The sequence below is a fragment of the Ambystoma mexicanum genome, chromosome 2q (genome assembly GCF_040938575.1).
Source record: "Ambystoma mexicanum isolate Mex_15411 chromosome 2q, UKY_AmexF1_1, whole genome shotgun sequence".
In the NCBI taxonomy this organism is placed as follows: Eukaryota; Metazoa; Chordata; class Amphibia; order Caudata; family Ambystomatidae; genus Ambystoma; species Ambystoma mexicanum.
The window spans coordinates 1,254,757,253-1,254,777,447 of NC_090924.1; positions in this window are offsets into that span (position 1 = coordinate 1,254,757,253).

Consider the following 20,195-nt stretch of genomic DNA (forward strand, 5'->3'; position numbering starts at 1 on the left):
TTATTTAGGTGTCATGGTAATTGGTCATCCATTCGATGCTCACTCTGGGTCAGTCCCTCATCACGCACATGTTTAGGGTCTTCTCATCTGTGTCGTGCACAGGCCTCACCCTGTTACAGGCAACTGGTGTCATGGCTTCTGCATGCATGGTTGTACTACTGATGGTTCCTCATGTGTCCTGCTTCATGTCCACTTCTCATCTGATGTAGTGTAATTTGACTAACAAGATGCAATTGACGCATGCCAACAATGTCTGCCAATGCTCTGTTTTCTGGTCAACCTTTCATTGCCATGCACTGCCTCCCTGCAATCCCCAAAGGTGTGGGGGTTCACTGTATCCATGCTACCCAGTGCATGCACTTTGTACATGATGGCTGGACTTGCCCTTACACTGCCGTCATGTTTAGAGATTGACATCACTACGTACGTGTTGATGTTGGAAGTTGAGGCGGTACACATGCACTGCACTGCACCCACCCACTTCTGTACCATGTTCCGGCCTTCAACATGCCTACACAATGCTGCTGGCATGTATGTTCCCATGTTCATCCCTTCACTGTATTGAAACGCACTAGAGTAGGTGCATCCTCTGACACATGTACTCTGTATTGGTGACGGTTGTTGAGTGCTGCATGTCAACATGCACATTACATGCTACGTGCCATCTCTTTGTTGCCATCTTTCATTTCTGCCTTGGATCTGTGCCTGCCAGAGGTTGTGTGTGATGCAGGTGAGATGCAGCATGGAGTACATGTGTAAGCTTCACATTTTACACACATTCATTTCTGCTTTTGGGATACCCTTGCATTGCAATGCCACTGGATGCATGTCGGAGTTTGAGTTGTGTGTGACATGTCTGCTTCATGTTTTGGCTGTCGATGTTGTGATTTTTATGTGTGTGGTATGTGCTGCTGACATGTGTTCTCATCTTTCTTTTGTTTACATTACTCGTGTTGAGGCACTGGAGGCAGAGTATGAGGATGTGATTCCAGACACAGTGGTGGGATTAAGTTACCAACCTAGCACCAGTGGTGGTCATGGGGTGGTAGACCACGAAAACCCATTTTTGCTCCAGGCCATCGTGTCCAGGGCTGACCATGAGTCAAGCTCTGATGAACTCTCTGACCACAATGTTGAGTTGGATGTGCATCATGATGTGTTGTCGCCGGTAAGTGATCCTGCAGTGGATGATTTTCTGTCTGCGACACCTGCATTGAGGGGCCAGGCAGTGTTGGAATGTCTGCCTGTGGTGGTTACGGTCGCACGGTCACACTCCACACCAGTTGCTCCTGTTCCTGGGGCATCAGGTTGATGGAGGGATGTAGTCCTGCAGCCGCGGGCGGTGCCAACCCAGCAAAGACCACAGCTCCTTGGGCCTGGCAGGTGTAGATTGCGGCAACGCGGTGGCCGTGCGCCACCGGGGACCACTGCGTGGCAGCATGCCATGTATGCAATCGTGCAGCAACAGGGGGGAGAAGTTGAGATGATGGCTCAAGGCATGGAAAGTGTGGCCCGTTCCATCCTCACCCCTGAGAGGCAGGTGCAGCTCCAGCAGCAGGCAACGCGGTCCATGTGCCGCTCACTGAGGCTGGGCATGGTGGCCTCCGACAGGGCATGGCGGGCTGAAATGGTGGCTCTGCGCAAAGTAATTGCTGCTCAGGCAGAGGCACACAGGGAAGAACACAAATCCCTCAGATCTACTATGGGTGTGCTCATGATGACCCAGAGAACACGGCTAGAAGAGAGGATGGAGCAGCTTGAAAATGCCTCCGTATGTCATGTGAGGCCATGCAGGCAGAACTCTGTCATACACGGAAGAACTTGCAGGAGGAAGCATGTGTATCACGTGATGTGATGCATGCAGACCTATGTGCCATAGCCATGCAGGACCGGGCTTACCAGACCTGCATGCTTGCTGTGGATACGCATGGTGAGGCAACTGTGCCACGTCCACATTCTGATTTACATCCAGAGTGTGACGACGACTTATCTATCACACGGGTCGGGCCGTGCAGGCATTGAGCCCATGGAGGATTTTTTTTTATCTCAACATCAACATATGTGGGTGTTGAGGTGCACCATGTACCGCCCCCTTCCTGGGTGTCCCACCCCGGGTCGTATGTAGCCATTTCTTTTTTCTATTTTTTGTCTATTGCGCATTCATGTGACAGTGTGGTGCTTTGTGGCATTTGAAAGCATCCACTGTGGGTTCCAGCTGAGCCCATACAGGCTTGTCTCGTGTATGTGTTTGTGGCTTGGGGTCCTGACACATATGCCACTCCTGCTTCCCCTTTCCATGGGCTCGCAAGGATGGCTCGGTGTGACAGCATCTTACACAGGGGCATTGGGCTTCAGTCATATCAGTGGCCAGTCTCCAGTCCTACTTGTGTATACACCCCTAGTGGTTATTCCGGATGGTTTCGCCAATGCATGTCTGCACTTCATTTTGGTGAGTATTTTGTTGACCATGCATTTCATCATGTTGCTTGTGATGTTTTTTCATGATTTGCCTGTCTATGTTGCTGATGCACTTCCTGCTGTAGGCAGTACTGTGCACCCTTTGGCTGTGCAACACACACTAATGATGGGAGGGGTCCGTGTGGTGACAATGTCAGATTGGGACACTTGGGTTACAGTGATTGGTCACTGTCTGACATTGTCGATGTAGGGTACTCGGTACATGATGTGTTCTGCTCGTCAACAGATGATCCTGTGTTGTGTTTGCTTTTGAGGTGTCAGCGGATTGGTGTGGTTTGACACACTGGGGGGTCCACAGGGGCAATGTTCACATGTGCTGTGTACAGAACACTCAGGATCACTTCTTTTCACATGCATGTATTCAGTGCATGTCCCTACTGACACAAACACTTAGACAACACCCCGCCACACCAACAACAACAACTACATGCACACACGTGCACCCAGATTGCCTTTTCAGGCATGCTGTGTCCCTGCAGTGCATGGTCACTTTCAATTACTTGATCGTGTACATGCATCACAGGGTACTTTTGGTTGATTGTACTCATTTTTCATGATGCTCAAGGGATTTTACCAATGCACAGCAGACTCACTGTGCTGTCTGGTGAGCGGTGTGTTGCAGGAGAAACACACGCAGCACACAGTGTTTCATATTGGCAAATTTCTATTGCCCAATGTGCATGGCAACAGGCATTTTGACTTTTGTTGCTAGTACAGCTGGTGGCATGCATTTGTGCCACACTTTTTATGGGTGGGAAATTTTGGTCACTCATTTCATCAGATTCCATGTCAGGTGTAATCATCTAGTGCCTGTTTACTTTTCTCACTTGGCACTTCATGACAATTGTGTCATGTGCTGTGCATTTGGTTTGCTGTTTTGCTATTGCATGCCATGGCACGCTGTGGCGGACAGAGGGTTATAGGGGTTGGGAGTGTTTAGATGACATACCAGTATTTTCATGTCCTGTTTTGCAGAGGGCGGGTGGTGGGAGCGGAAGCGTGACTTGAGCACTCCGAATGTGCGCTCCACTATGGCCCTGGTTGCAATAAGGGCTGCATTGTATCTTACCTGGGGTGGTGTGGTGGGGTTCTGTATTGGCGTCATCATGTAGGTGCTCAGAGGGTAGGCACTGTCCCCTGGGCAGGTGATAATGGTTTTCATTAGTTGGGCTGATGTATTTGTCTGTGTGTTACATGCATGCATGTGCACAGGCGTTTGTACTCACCAATGAGCCAAATGTTCCATGCTTCCCAGCTTCCAGGTCCCGGCTCAGGGCAGACATTCTGTATATGAAACTGTCATGGGTGGACCCTGGATAGTTTGCATAGACAGAGGTGATGATTCCCTTGGCATCACATACAACCTGCACGTTGATGGAATGCCAGTGCTTGCAGTTGCGGTAGATGTTCTCAGTGGCCCTAGGTGGACGTAGGGCCACATGGGTGCAATCTATGGCACCAAGCACTTTGGGGAAGTGTGCAACCCTGTAGAAGTCCTGGACCACGGCCTGCCTTTCTGCGGGGGTTCTGGGCATGTATATGTGCATGCGGACTGAGGGGCATGCAGTCATGATTGGCAACACCTGGTGTAGGCAGCGTGACTGCGTGGGCTATAAGACACCCCCGACTATGGCAGCTGTCCGCTGAAATGACCCAGTGGCCAAAAAATACAGTACATTGAGCACCTTTTCCAAGGGACTCAGTGCTTGGGAGCACCAGGTGGGTGATGTGAGGTAATCCTCCCACTCAGTGACCAGGTCTAGGATGATAGGAGATGGAAACCTATACTTGCCATAGACCTTGTCATCAGGCATGCCAAAAAAGCTGGTCCTGGGCAAGAAAAATGCAGGGCCTGGCTATTCTCCTCCACCTGCGGTGTCCCACGATCACTGCTGTGAGAAATGGGACATTCATCGTAGCTGTATATGCTTGTTTGTTGTTTACGCGCACTTTTATAATGCGCAGGGGTGCTTCCGCCTGCTTTTGTGTGGCAGACGTATTTACGCATGTTCGTGTCTGTTGGCATGCGCAGGTTTTCCCTATTCGATTCCATGAATACATGTTGTTCATGAGCGTGTGGGCGTTGCATGTATTTCCCAGCGGAGCTTCCCCGTTTCGCCCACATTTTCACACGTTCCCATTCTGTGTGTTCCGCCCCCTTTTTAGGTGTGTGCGCTAGGAGTTGTGCGTTTTTGTGCGCTGATGTGCAGGGTTAGCGTGGATTTGGTGCAGCTCCCGGGAAAGCCACGCACCGGGCCTTCCATGAATTGCTTGCGTGTGAATCGCAAGCGTGTGCTGGTTTTTTCACGCTTGCGCCACACATTTCAGCGTTCAATTATTCCATGAATTATCCCATCAATAGGGATTTTTGGTGAAATTACAACTGGCGGAATGACTGTGCAGTAAATCCACTCTTTTTGTACGGAAAGTTGAGGATTTACCTCCAGCAACAAGTATGTAATTCCACAAAACATTATAATTTTGCTCTGCAATAAAAGCCAAAAAAGTGGCAGTACCGGAATTACCATTTCTTTCACACACCACCAAACTTATAAAGAGGACCGAGATATTCTCTCTGCCAGGAAAAATGTGCCATTCGTGTAAAAAATCCATAAGATAGTGAGCACTTTTAGCAAAGTCAGTGGCAACTCATGGCAGAGAAATGCAAAGTCATTCATGCCATTTCAGTGGACAAACTCCCTATCTGGCTGAGCTGAAGAACTAGATAAGACCAAACATTTCATTTTCTTGCTGGAGTAAATACTGATGAGCACGGAGATGGAATTTTAAAGACAAAAAGGATGTGCATGGCAAATGAAAGGTGGCCTAAATTAGTTTCTCACTGCTCGACAGCTTGACTGTGTCCTGTTTTCTTGATATTTGTTTTCTACAGTCTATCGACAAATTATTGATTACATAAATATCCGGTGTTGTCAGCGAATTGAAATACCACTATATATAAAAACACCATGTAACTTTGAACAGCTTTGGTCACATGTTCTTTCTCAGCACTACCCAGCCAAGATGGCCGACGTACACTTCTTCAGTCTTGTGACCACACGATTCATTCAATGGATGTGGGCATTTAGTTTTGGCAAGTTGCGGTTGTACTTTACCTATATTCTTTGTTGGCGGGTTAATGCACACATACACACAGACACACATAACTCACTTTTTACTGGTGTCCAGTATTCCATAGTTCAATTGTTTCATTAATTTAACCATTGTGCTTTTAAAAATGGGAAAAAACTAAACATGCTAAGAATTGTTGTCTTTAGCTTCATCAATCCATGATGCAATATTTCCCTTCAATAATACCACTGGCAATAAAAGATAATGAAAAGTACATGATTGAAATGAAAGTGTTTAACGTTTTCCCTCCTCTCTGGGCCTAGGACCTGTCTGGCACAGCTGCTAGGTTTCAGTGCAGCTTGTTGCATCCTGCAGCTGTTATACTTGTGTGCAAGGCACTGTAATGTCCTTCATCTTAATAAAGGTGAGGGCTGAGTCGACAGTGGACGCATATTCAGACAACACTCAGGTGTTATTGAGCATCCCATACCTTCAAAAACAGCACCCCATTCCACCTCTATGACATTCTACAATGTTATAGGGAATCTCATTCTAACACACGTGTTTAACCCGCTCTGGTTCACATGCCACAGCCGGCTACTAACGACATTCTGAAAGTCCACTTCAGGGATCTGTGTGCTGCCTGAAGTCACAGATATGAACCCCAGGAGGGCTGCTGTTGGATTCCTGCAGTGAGGACACAATGCAGGTAAGCGCAATGCAGTTATTTAAGAGCCCAGTCAACACAACAGAAACCGACAATAGAATACCCTTTCAGTCCCACCCACCTTTGCTTGCGCGTGTTGGTTCCACACCGTTCTACTCCATGCGCAGGTTCGCTGTGCTGAGCAATCGTTAACAGCTGCCTACATCCTTTATGCATCCCAGTGAATACATGTGATACCATAATGGCACCTGTCAGTATGCTGCTTAGAATTGTTAGGAATCCAGCATGAAGTGTTATAAAACAGTGAGATCATAATTTCTCACGTTTTAACTTTTCTTTTGGATCTTCTCATTATTTATTTGTAGGATAAACCATAATTTTGGACCGTATATAAAGGTAAATAAAACACCAGCCATGACACTACATAGTGTCATGAACTACAGAACACGCTCCTTTTGGACTTCATGGTCATTGTCTCAACGGGGCTTACACTCCCTTGTACTTCCAACATGGCCGTCCACTGTGAAACACCTTCCTCGCTCTACACCTTGGATGTAGCGTGTTCTATTAATAGACCACGCCTCCCGTGGCTCCGCGCATCTCAATGCTATTGCGAAGTAGCGACCAGACGTGTGCTCCGTAGCTCGCGGTATTGTTTTCCTTGCTTCTTCCAGCCTACCCCATTCCTAGTCCCTTTCCTTCCTTTCTTGATTCCTGGACTCGTGTGCTAGTAGCGCACTCTGTAATTTCCCGGATTCCTGGATCATTGCATCCCGGGACTTTGAACGCATGCTGGAGTCGGAAGAGACTTGTGCAGTCTTATTCAAGACTCAATCCGTCCGCAAGAAGGCATCGATCAAGAAATCCAACAAAGATCGAACTCAGGTGAGAAGGAGGGTACTCCTTGACAGTTTGAGATGCCAACCGACCGAACTCGATATGGACATGGAAGCGGCCGTCCAGGACCTGATGCGCAGCATGCAAGAGCTATCAACTGAGGTGCAGAATCTAAAGGCCGAAAACGCTGCTCTCAAACAATTAGTTCTATCCCGTGATTCTGCCACAAAAGAAAGTGTGTTGCTGGGCGGCATAGTGGACAAATACGATGGGTCGGCAAAAACCCTTCGCGGATTCCTGGATTCATGTTCGGTCCACTTTACTTTTAAGCCCTACTACTTTTCAACTCCGAGGGCTAAAGTGGGGTTCATAATTTCCCACCTTTCAGGAAACGCCTTAACCTGGGCTATGCCCCTCGTCAATTCCGGCGATGCTCTCCTAGATGACTATGATGGCTTTATACAAGCCCTCAAGACCATGTTTGACCGTCCAGAGCTAGTCTATAGTGCCAGGAACGCCTGTTAGACTTTCAGCAAGGATCCCAGGATATGCTCACCTATGTTACCCGATTCAAGCAATTAGTCAAGGAAGCTGATTGGTCCCCTGAGGCGAGTTTTACCCTTTTCAGGAGAGGACTGAATGAGGAGATTAAGGATGAGTTGGCCAGAGTGGCTCACCCAAACTCATTCCAGGCACTAATGGACCTTGCCATGCAAATAGATTTCCGCATCCAGGAAAGGACGGCAGAGAAGAAGAAATCCAGAGGTAATCCTCCGAAGCTGTCCTTTGAGAGTACCACCAAGACAGACACAATTTGGGAATTTTCATTGATCAAGACTGGGTTGTTAGACACCATATTCCATACGAGACACGAAGCACCATGCAGCTGGTGGAAGCAATCGACAGAAGACCCCTCACTTCAGGACCCATAAGCCTGCAGACAAAAGAGATCCAGCTTTCCATAAACCATCACCAAGAGCGGATTACATTTGACATCATTAAGTCAGCTCATTACCCCATGGTATTGGGTATGCCCTGGTTACAGAAGCACAATCTGTATATCAATTGGACAGCAGGATCAGTATTCCTAGGCTCAGAGTTTTGTATGTCCCACTGTCTATTCCTGGATCGCTCCTCAACACCCCCTAAAGAACCACTAATAGACCAGCAAACAGCACTCATGGTTTCCGATATCATACAAGTCCCAGAGGCCTATCAGGGATATGCTGATGTATTTGCAACTGCTATAGTCCAGGCCGTACCCCCTCATAGACCTGAAGACTGTGCCATAGATACAGTTCCCTCTGCAGTGATTCCCTTCGCAGAATGTTCATCCTTTCCGAACCAGAGAAAAAGGCCCTCTGAGAATACCTGGATACCAACCTTGAAAACGGCACCATAAGACCCTCAAAATCTCCAGCGGGTGCTTCGTTGTTCTTTGTTCCCAAGAAGGACACCAAGGAACTCAGACCTTGCCTCCACTATCATGGCCTAAATCAGTGCACCCTCAAAGATCGGTACCCACTGCCCCTGATCTCGGATATCCTGGAAGCTGTGAGTGGTGCCTTAATATTCACGAAGTTGGATCTCTGGGGTGCCTATCATTTTATCCGTGTCCGGGAAGGAGACGAATGGAAAACAGCCTTTAGAAACCCTTTGGTCACTATGAATATCTAGTCATGCCCTTTGGACTAGCTAATGCCCCCGCAGTTTTTCAACATTTTATGGACAGGGTGTTTTCTGACATGTTATTCCTCTTCGTCATTGTCTATCTGGATGACATATTGATCTTTTCCAAGGATCCTCTAAAGCATGAAGAACATGTAAAGGCAGTATTACAATGACCCCGTGAACACAAACCTTTAGCCAAACCCGAAAAATGCTTGTTTCATGTTACTTCTGTTCACTACCTGGGATTCATCCTTAGCCCAGAAGGAATTGGTATGGACCCTTCAAAGGTAAAGGCCATTCTGGCATGGTCCGCTCCCACGTCCGTGAAACAAGTTCAATCCTTCTTGGGGCTTGCCAACTTCTACCGGAAGTTCATTTCTACCTTTTTTCAAGATCGTTCAGCCGATCGTTGCCCTCTTCAAGAAGGACACCCCCTTTATCTGGTCTACACCGCAAGATAAGGCATTCCAACGTTTAAAGACAGAATTCACGCAAGCCCCCATCTTGGCCCAACCTGACATAAATCGGCCATTCCTAGTGGAAACGGATGCCTCTAACTACGTTATAGGAGCGGTCTTGAAGCAGGAACTTGAGGATAAACTGGAACACCCCATTGCTTACCTCTCACAAACCCTGACTCCCAGTGAGACACATTACTCCGTCCTGGAAAAGGAACTGTTAGCCATCCACCTTCACTGAATGGCGACATCTACTTCTGGGTGCAAGATATCCAGTTCAGGTCCGCACGGACCATCGGAATCTTCAAATTCTACAGTCGTTGGAGTGCAGGAATAGTCGTCAGGCGCGTTGGGCCTACTTCTTTGCCCAGTACCAATACCAAATCACTCATGTTCCCGGATCACAAAACATGATTGCTGACGCCTTATCTCGACGTCCTGACTATGTAACTACTGAAGACAAGGCCTATTCTAAGATGTTTCCCCACACGATCTTTGTAGCTCAAGCAGTCAACCTCCTCGAAGAAATTTGAGTGCAAACCCAATCCTCTGACCTCTGGAAGAATATTTCAAGGAAGAATTCATGGAACCTAAGAGTTAAGGAAGTATATTTATTCAAGGACAATGCACTGGTCATTCTTACACAGAAATTACAACAAAGAATATTAAACCTCTGTCATGATACCCTTCACTCCGGACATCGTGGCATAACCAACACCCTCCGTCTCATACAAAGACAGTTTTGGTGGCCTGGAATGAAGACCAACGTACAGCAGTAAATCAAAGCTTGTACTATCTGCAGTCAAAATAACCATGATAACAAGAGACCGGCGGGTCTTCTACTGCAACCTACACTGCCAACAAGGCCATGGGAATTCATTGCTACAGACTTCATTGTGGAATTACCACCTTCCCGAGGATACACGACCATCATGCTTACCATAGACTTGTTCACTCATATGGCTCATTTTACACCTCTGTGTAAGCTACCATCCTCGTCCAAGCTTGTTGGAATCTTCCTGGAACACATATTCTGTTTACATGGACTTCCTTCCAAGATCATATCTGATCAAGGACCTCAATACGTCTCTCAATTCTGGAAACATCTCTGTCGCATTTTGGGAATCCAATGCGGCCTCTCATCTGGTTATCATCCCCAAGCCAACGGGACCACAGAACGTGCTAATCAGACCCTGGAGCAGTATCTTCGATGTTTCGCCACCAAGGTTCAGGACGACTGGTCGCTCCTGATACCCGTGGCTGAATTTGCCTACAATATTTCCGATCATTCAGCACTTAAGACCAGTCCCTTTTATTGTAGCAAAGGTTTCCATCCATCGGTTCTACCCTCTGTTCTCCCTCATCCTACACCAGTACCTACTGTCGACTCCTGGATAGAAACCCTCATCAACGTACACCATGAGGCCAAAGAAAACTTAGAGAGGACCAGAACACAGACTAAGAGGTATGCAGATTCCAAAAGAAGACCAGGTCCTTCTTATGCAATTGGTGATCAAGTCTGGTTGTCCTCGAAATTACTACCCCGACATCTACGGCCAAACAAGTTGGACCCTTGGTACTATGGTCCATTTCCCATCAAGGAAATTATCAATCCAGTTTAATACCGGATCAGACTACCAGACGTCTGGAAGAAAATTCACCCAGTATTTCACACATCCTTATTAAAACCCTACACCCAATTCTCCCGGAAATCCTGCCGACCTCCTCCTCTGCTGGTCGACAACCAATTGGAATATGAAGTATCCCGAATACGTGACTCCAGGTATAAACGGGGTCCGCTTCAATACCTGGTTGAATGGAAAGCATATCTTCCTAGTGAAAGAACCTGGGAACCACTTTCTAATCTCAAGGCCCCTCGACTGTTCAGAAGATTTCACCTTATACACCCGGGCAAACCCGGAGGAACGGGTCTTCGGAGGAGGCATGCTGTCATGAACTACAGAACACGCCCCTTTTGGACTTCATGGTCCTTGTCTCAACGGGGCTTACACTCCCTTGTACTTCCAACATGGCCGTCCACTGTGAAACACCTTGCTCGCGCTACATCTTGGACGTAGCGTGTTCTATTAATAGACCACACCTCCCGCAGCTCTGCGCGTCTCAATGCTATTGTGAAGTAGCGACCAGACGTGTGCTCCATAGCTTGCGGTATTGTTTTCCTCGCTTCTTCCAGCCTACCCCATTCCTAGTCCCTTTCCTTCCTTTCTTGATTCCTGGACTCGTGTGCTAGTAGCACACTCTGTAATTTCCCGGATTCCTAGATCCTTGCATCCCAGGACTTTGAACGCATGCTAGAGTCGGAAGAGACTGGTGCAGCCTTATTCAAGACTTGATCCGTCCGCAAGAAGGCATCGATCAAGAAATCCAACAAAGATCGAACTCAGGTGAGAAGGAGGGAACTCCTTGACACATGGTACGACTATTGACTAAATCCTATGTAGCCAGGAAGGAACATACGCTATTGCAGTATCCTCTTCAACAATTTAACAAAAGGCAATGTGAGTGCAGAGCGGAGAAGAAAGTGGAATGTTTCCAAGTAAAAGGCCCTACCAAACTAGAGAGTATGTAGAATAAGTCACAATTAGAGAAACGATGACAGCAACACTTTACAATGCAGAACACTAAGAAAGGTGACATGGAATTTTGGTTAGTCAAACAATTTTAGATAGTCTTCTTATGGACCACTTTCCTCTGATGAGGATAAGCAATCTTTTCTAATGTTCCCTTTTTTGTCTATTACTTTGGATTGATCCTGCACATATAGGGCCTCATTACGAGCCCGGCGGTAACCAAGCCGGAAAAACTGTCAGGTTACCGCCAGACTCGTATTACCATTCCGCCTCCGTGATTCCCGGAATTACCGGGGCATTACGACCCCGGTGATGTGGGAATTCCGGAGGCGGAATTGTGTAAGTCCCCATTTCCATGGAGTCCCTTAGGACTCCATGACACCATGAGGAACTCCATGGGGATGGGGACATTGGAAAGACCGGTTCCATCTATGACGGAGCCGGTGTTTCCATTTCCGACTGCAGGCGAGTGGTGTTAAACCCGCCAGGTCAGACCTGGCGGCAGTGACACCTCCCGCCTGCAGGACTCTTAATCAGCGGGTCCGGAAAGAACGGTGGTGGCGGTTTTACCACCACTGTTCTTTCCAGACTGGCAGCGTCGGAATGAGGCCCTCAGTCTTGCTGTTATTCTCGAGTTGTACAAAAGAAACTCTTGACCACTTCCAGGACATTCATAATGCATGCTACTGTGTAGTGAGTGCAATTTTCTGGAGCAGGAAAATCATTAAGAACAAGCATATGATTGCTCCTACAAAAAGAGCACTAAACAACAGAGCAATTCTCTCAAATATCCCGTCTCCATTGTGCCGCCCCGTATTAGTCTTGCTTAATGAGCTGGCTGAGTAAGGATTTATTAACAATTTAAATATATTAACAGGTGGTCAATACAACTGTAATAAGACTGTTGTCTGGATGAATGCTAGTCGCTGTATATGACAACTTGAATATCCTACAAGTATATAAGTAATCCCTTCCACCAAACAGGGCCTACTTGCGCTCCTAACTCCAATGCCCAATCCTAAATGTTTTTAGAATGTTGGAGCAGTTGTTTATTGCAGAATTCCTATTCAGGGTACATCAGTATATCCGAAGGATTTTAAGCACATCTGAATGACCAGCAATATCCACCAACATCACGCATGTAAGGAAATGCTGGAGGAACACAAGCTTACCATATACACACAGGTCAGAAGGTAAAAGCCCAAACCAAAGCTAGAGCTTGCATAGTGGAGGAGGTCTACTTCCCACTCTCCATACCTTTTCGTACCACAATACCTGCTGGTAGCACAACTTGCCTTTGTCAGTCCATGAGGGCCGCAACAACAAGACCCTATTTCATCTCAAGCAATCATTGATCCAGTTGATGGGCCGTTTGCGAGGATGAAACATTGTATCGAAATATCTTCGAGCTTTCATAGGATATGTTGCATCGCCAAAAGTCTCTAACAAAGTGCTTCCATGTTTGAGTTTGACTTTGAGTTTAGTGCAATGTCCAAGCGTAATTCTCCACGGACGATTGCATGTTGGGCACTCTTATTAAGGCTAGGCACTGGGGGTCCATTTGCATCTATTTGTTTTTCTCCTCAACTCAGCACTTACGAGCAGCAACGCACTTCACAAAGGCCATTAAATAGGGACAGCCGAGCACTTCACGAAGACCACCTACTGTAGCAGGATTGACGACCTAGGAAAAGAAAGATGAAAACTCCTTAGGAAAGAGGTACCTGAACATAGTGCTGTGGCGCCATTGACAGCTGCTACCCCAAAATGCACTACTTTTTAAGTATTTATTATTTTATTTACATGTATCTTTGTTTATTTCAACCATCACTCAAAATGTAAAATACAGCCTGTAATAACATTATATGACTCGTTCAATAATACATAAGAAGTAAGTACATAACAATACAGTTTCTTATATGAATCTATTCTAACACCTTCCTTTTCAAAAATGTCCTTGGTGCATTTCCATAATTAAAAAAATTACTAAACTCAATGAAATGACCTTTCACAATTCTCAGCCCAAAATAATCCGTTTTTATAACAACTTTTGTGTACACAAATTCTAATATTAAGTTTCGAAGCAGCTCTGCTTAAAATCATATTTTATTTTTTTCTAATCTGGCAGGATGATTAGAGACTCTACATTTTGTGTTTGTTCTTCTGATCCTTGTCTGCTACCCAAACCTTCCTAGGATGGTTGAATTGTGAAGGATTTACATCTGGCAATTGTGGAGTAGCCACAGCTGTTATGATTTTCATTAAAAATGAATTGATGGGGGTATTTAGCTGCAGTAACAGCCAAGTCCCTTCAGCACACGTTCAGTATTATGCTGCATTGTGCACCCCTGTTCCAAAACTGCACAAGTATAAGAAATCAACATCCTGGTGGTGGTTATAATATTTAAACAATAGCTATTCCTGAGTTGGAGTATGGTAGATGGTATTTCTCTTCATTATTATAGCCACATCAAATTGGCATTATTCTTATGTCAGCCCTGTGAGCCCAAACCAGTCGTGAACAGGCTCTGCGTATTTGCTCTAGACTGGCTGTCTTGCTGCGCCCAAAGGACAGGAGACAGTTGGAGTTGTCTCTCTTTTGATAGTTTATGAGGTCAGGTAACAGCTCTCTCCAGCAAGAGAGGCCGTCATCAGCTGGTGTCCTGGGAATGGGAATCATAGGGAAAATCCTACATAAAAGGACAACCTCACACCCAGATGCTGCATACCAATGGGCCTTTAATGCTATCTGTCTGAGTAGGGGTGGGGCTAGGGTAGACAGTCGGAGCTCCAAACGGTTGGGGATGGCTTTCACCATCTTGCTTCTCTCCGTACCTCTCTTTCCTTCCTCTCTCATCCACTTCATTTATCATTAAAAACTTTGGGTATGATGCAGGAATGCAAGAACCCCTTGTCACAAGGGCAGGGATTGGACCCCTTACCGCAGGTTTGCGTATGCCAATCAGCTGTGGACTTCAGAGGGGTCTCATACTCCTACTTCAATTTTCTTTTGAGCCATCCAGGACAGAAGGAAGAATTTGGTAGGACCTCTTCACGAAGCCCTCAGCCACTGGGATGAAGAAGCAGGATTCCAGGGCAGATTCAATCTTTGTTCCCTACCCCCTCCCAGGGCACATTGGGGGTGACTCTTGCAGAAGACCAGGACCTGGCACCAAACCTCCATAGGCTGGGAGAGCAGAACCTGACAATAATAACTCTGTCCTAGAGCCCCTGCAGAGTGGGTCTCACAGCATCTGGAGTGCCAGATCTGCCAACATCCCTGTTATATTGCATCACACCAGTCGAATTGGAACCAGGGCCACTTTCTAGTGCTGATGTTGGTGGTTCATTGAAATTGTGTTCATCAGCAAAGTTATCTTGTACCTTGCAGGGTGACAATGTCATTTGTGTTTGTATGGGCCTTGGCATTCTCTGGTTTTGGAAATATCTTTCAGTTGATGATATTAGCTATTTTTTCCATGTACCTTACGATTGTTGCTTGTCCTTCCCCTATCCACGTGATGTATTTCCTTGCCATCGGTGCAGTTTGAAAGCCATTGAAGGAATCATGTATCTACAAATGAGGAAGTCACCAGCTATGCAGATGTAAAAGAGAAGGTCACGACTTTTTGCACCCTAACAAGACAAAAGTCAATGTCAGGACAAGCAGGGCAGGCTGAAGTCTATGACGGTACAACATGCTCAGCTGTTGGTAGCTTGCATGAACTTATGGGTTGACACTACAAAAAGTGCTAAGGTAGTCAACCAACACCCTGGTAATATTTGTGATATAAGGAAAGAATATGGGCCTGCACACTACTTTTACAAAGCAAATACCTATATAGGAGGTTTCCATGGCAACCTTGCGTATTAATGAGCAATTGCTAAACTGGTAAACTTGTAACTAAATGTACTTTTTTCTTCCACGGTCAGGCAAGGTATCAAAATCCAAATAACAAATCTATGAATAGGACTAATGTAATTATGAAATATATATGGAAAGTATAAAGACATAAGAATATTGCTGCAACTTTATTGAAATGAAGGCAAAATGAAGATTATGACCATTTGTACAAGATAAACCTGTCAGGCTGGGACGATTGCTTGAGGAAGTAAACTTCAGTTCTTCTGTGTAGTGATCATAATTTTGAAATAGTTTTTGAACTGATGGAGGAAAGGTCTTACTCAGCAACAGTGCCACGTCACTAAGGGGAGGCTTTCTGTTAAGACACGCATTGGATCTGTCAAATCTTGTTCCAACTGCAATTACATTTAAAGTGTGTATAGTTTTTAAAGTATATAAAATTCATGAAGGGATTTTACTTACTTTATATGACGTGGTTCATATAAGGATGATACAATTGGTATACCTTAGTTTGGCTGAAGAACGATAGTTTAGTGCTGCTCAAGGAATAGCGGAGGAATTATTCGAGATTTTTTTCACATTTTACAGCAAAATGGAGTACATTTGTTGCACATAAACAATGGCACTTGAGATTTCAGGATGTTCCTTCCTGGCACTTCATCATCATCATCATCATCATCAAGTGGGGTCTCTTGGCTTGTGACCAAGATAAGGAGGACAAACTGAGGTGCCAGTTATTCTTTGGCAATCTTAGTTTACAGCGCTTTGCATAAAGCGGTGTGGTGTGCAAGGGAGAAAATCAAGAAAGTGATGCACTTTCACTGCAGCTCGGGTGTGAGGTCACAGTAAGCACACCCTTCAGAAAGAGACCAGGAGAAGCAAGAAAAAAGGAAAGGTTGTCCATTGAAGGGAGAAGTTTCGGAGGGCACAGTAATGCTCCAGCGTAGAGGTGATGAAAGGCGGCTCAAGCTTTTGGAAAGCTGTGCGCACCACGCAGAGTAGATCTGAATATGATGTGATTGACTTTAGTGATATTTTTAATATGTATTTTCGTCCTCTTATCTCTCTCATTAACTCTTTTGGTTTCCGCTGCCATTCCGATGCTGACGACACCCAGGTCCTGATGCGGTTGGATCTGACATCTCCTGACACAGACTCTCGGTGCCGTACTTGTCTCTCTGCCTTTCATACGTGGTTGGCACTCAACTGCCTCTGTTTTATTGGGGACAAAACAGAGTTTTTTTTAGTCGGCTCTCAGCCCAACGCCTCTCTGTGGTCTGATGCCTTCTGACCCCCCAAGTGTGGGCCTCTTCCTTGCCTATCGCTTGTTGTTAAAAATCTGGAGTCAAACTTTCTTTGTCTCTTGCTCTCCTCCCCCAGGTGAGTGCGGTTTGTCATACTGTCCATTTCAAACCTTGTGTCCTGCGTAAGGTCCTTCCTTTTCTCCCTGCCCCTCTATGCCCAATTGTCATTTCCTCCCTTATTTTAGGCTCTCTCGACTACTGCAACTCTCTGTACCTGGCCCAAACTATGTATCTGCCCCACCATCTTCAGATTCTCCAGAACTCTGCGGCTCGCCTTGCTCTGAGGGTCCGCCAGCTCTCTCCGGCCACTGCCGTTCTGACGCTCTTCATTGTCTCCCAATTGCTATTAGGGTTAATTTTAAATCCCTATGCATTGTTCACCAGGCTTTTTACAAGCGTGGTCCAGTCTACCTGCAGGCGAAATATGCTCGGTATGTCCCCTCTCGTTCCCTACGTTCTGCTTCTTCACTTTGCGTTTCTGTTCCTTGCATCCGGCACTCATGTTTCAATGGGTGCTCCTTCGGCATTTGTGCTGCTCGGCTATGGAACTCCCTTTCTCTTCCTTTACACTTGGCATAGGATCATCTCACTTTCCGTTGTAGACTAAAAACTCTGCTCTTTTCCGCTTGATAGGTCTGTGGTCTTGCCTGCTGATGTTTCCCACTTTCACTGCTTATCGCCTTGATGCCCTTGCTGGTGTATGCTGCTCTCCATAAATTTCCCTAACATAACAATTGGCGAATTGAAACCATAGAATAGTGGAGAAGGAAACCTGAGTGGTTTGCAGCCAGTAGATGTGGAATGAGGGGAGGCCAAGTAAGACACTGTAACCATAATTGAGTTTTGAGGAGATGAACAACAATCATTTATAGCAACTTAAAGAAATTGAGTATTATTTGAAATATTCAAAGATGAAAAGAGCAGAAGCTGACTAATCATTTTAATTAAAGGAAGGGAATAATAGTGGGTTTCAGCATGGATGTGTGCTGCCTAGTGTTATATATAATTGTTGTGCCATAGTGGTGTATTTTGTGAACTAAGGTTTAACTTATAATTTGATGGACATTTTTGCATTAGGTAATTATTTTTTCTGAGTGGTTGTTTATAAATTAATATTGACTTTCTCAATGTGTGCAGACTTTGAACCGAGTGTTTATACCTTAATGTTAGCTTTCCCACATTCTGTGAACTACTGTTAGGGAGAATTCTCCAGAATGGCTAATTTCCCTTACCTACTGAGTCCCTCAGCAGCTTTGCTGGATTTCTGGGATTTATTATTTCACCCAGTAAGTATGTGAGCCTTTTTTCCCACTCGTACATGTGTTTTTGTCTATGTGTTGTTCATCTTTATGTGTTCATAGACTGTGGAGCTTCACCTACTCCATAGGCATCATCTTTTTACTGTGTGTCCCACATCACCTTTAGTGCAGTGACACAGGATTGTCTTTTTCAAACTTCCCATTCAGACTCCATTTTCTGGGACTGACTATTGTCTCCCAGAACATGTAAAGTTGCCTTTGACTTTATTTAGTCTTTTTAAAGTCACAGACCCAGTACAAAATATCTTACATAGAGTGCTGGAAAGGGTTAATAGTTATCCCTTTTTGTCTGTCTCTCATGGAACATTATTTTGTTCCCGTTTCTTTAAGATTTGGCTGGTGGCAGTGGTATCTACCATATTTTTCTACCGCTGTCTATTTAAATAGCTTTGGTACTGTTTTAGGGTAAGTTAGTAGCCTCGAACTTAAATCCGCTGGACCCCTTTTATTTTATTTCGGTTCTGGCTGGGTTTATTTACCATTTCTTTTTGTAAAGGTCTTTCTCGTGTTTTACTCTGCGCAAAGCCATCATTAGGCACCTGCATGTCTGAGGGGGACAGGATGTGAGGAGGGGTTTGAGACTCCCTGCTCAGGATCTCCTTGGAGACCCAAGTCACACTCTGGTATGATTGGATGTGGTGGTGACTGTTCCGCCAGGACAGCCACCCTGCTGTGTGATTGACAGGAAGGCTGTGTAAATGGGGGAAAACTGCATAAAAAGCAGGTCTCTGGCACTAGGAAGGCAGAGTCGCCATTGGCTGATCGAGAGAACCAAAGAGAAGCTGACAGAAGTGGACCTCTACCACGACTGAAACTCCCGGTGAAGCCCTGCTGCAGGTCGGAATCTTCAAACTTAGATGGCAGGGAAGATCTGCAAGGAATCTTCTCCCCTTGAGCTGTTGGGACCAACCAGTTCACCAAACTGCAAGCCAGGCCTCCCTCCTCTGGTAGAATATTCTGTGCACAGCTACAGTGAACCGGATAGCCAGGAGGATTGGACCCTGCTTGGGTTCTAAGGAGCGCACTTTTTTTTCGTCGTTATGCTCCACTGCTGGTTTCTTCCCTGAGCAGTGAAGGACCCTCCAGTCTTCCTCCTTCTTGTCAGTCCGACAGTCACTTCAGGAACCATGAGCCTGCAAGATCGGCCAGGAACATCTGCCTCAGCTACAGCATTCTTCTGCTCTAAAGGTACTGTGCTAACCCGGTTGTCCGTTTTGTCCAACTGCAGTGAAATGTTTGAAATCTTTCGTCAATCTGAGGGCTTTTCCTTCTCTACTCTTTTAAATAACTTTTCTTCTAACCAACTTCATCTCGAACTCTTGGCAAAGACTTAACCGCAAACTACTCTGAACTGTGTGATCCTCTGCAAAGACGCTGGTCCATTGACTTTGGCTCCGCCCCCCCTTGATTTGATTGCCTCACCGAAGTTGCCTTTTCTAGATTGCCCTGCTTACTTACTTGTTGGTGCTGCTTAATTTTTGTCTAACATTGTCTTTCCCTCCCTTTTAAATTACTGGAGTGCCATTTTGCTCACACTTCATTTTGAGTTTAACTTGTCCAGAATCTATTGGTTGGTGTGTAGTATATTAAGAGTGTGATTCTTCTGATATTTTACTTAGTGACTTGTTTTATAAATGATGTGTAAATAAATGTATATTCTTTTACTCAGAAACCTTGAGTCAGTGTTTGCTTGAACCATAGTAAATTGCTGTCTTTTGTGTAACTATTGATACTGCTCACTTTACTCTTGAGATAGGTCTGGCTGCTCAGCCATCGCTATCCCTTTACTGTGTAGTATAGGCTTGTACCAAAGGTGAATTTGTACTGTCACTTGTAGTCTTTATTGTGTGTGGTGTTCCCAAAGGGTACTGCACATGATTCTGCCTAACACTGGTGGCAGAAGTGGGATCAAGTACAGTGATTACACTTAGAG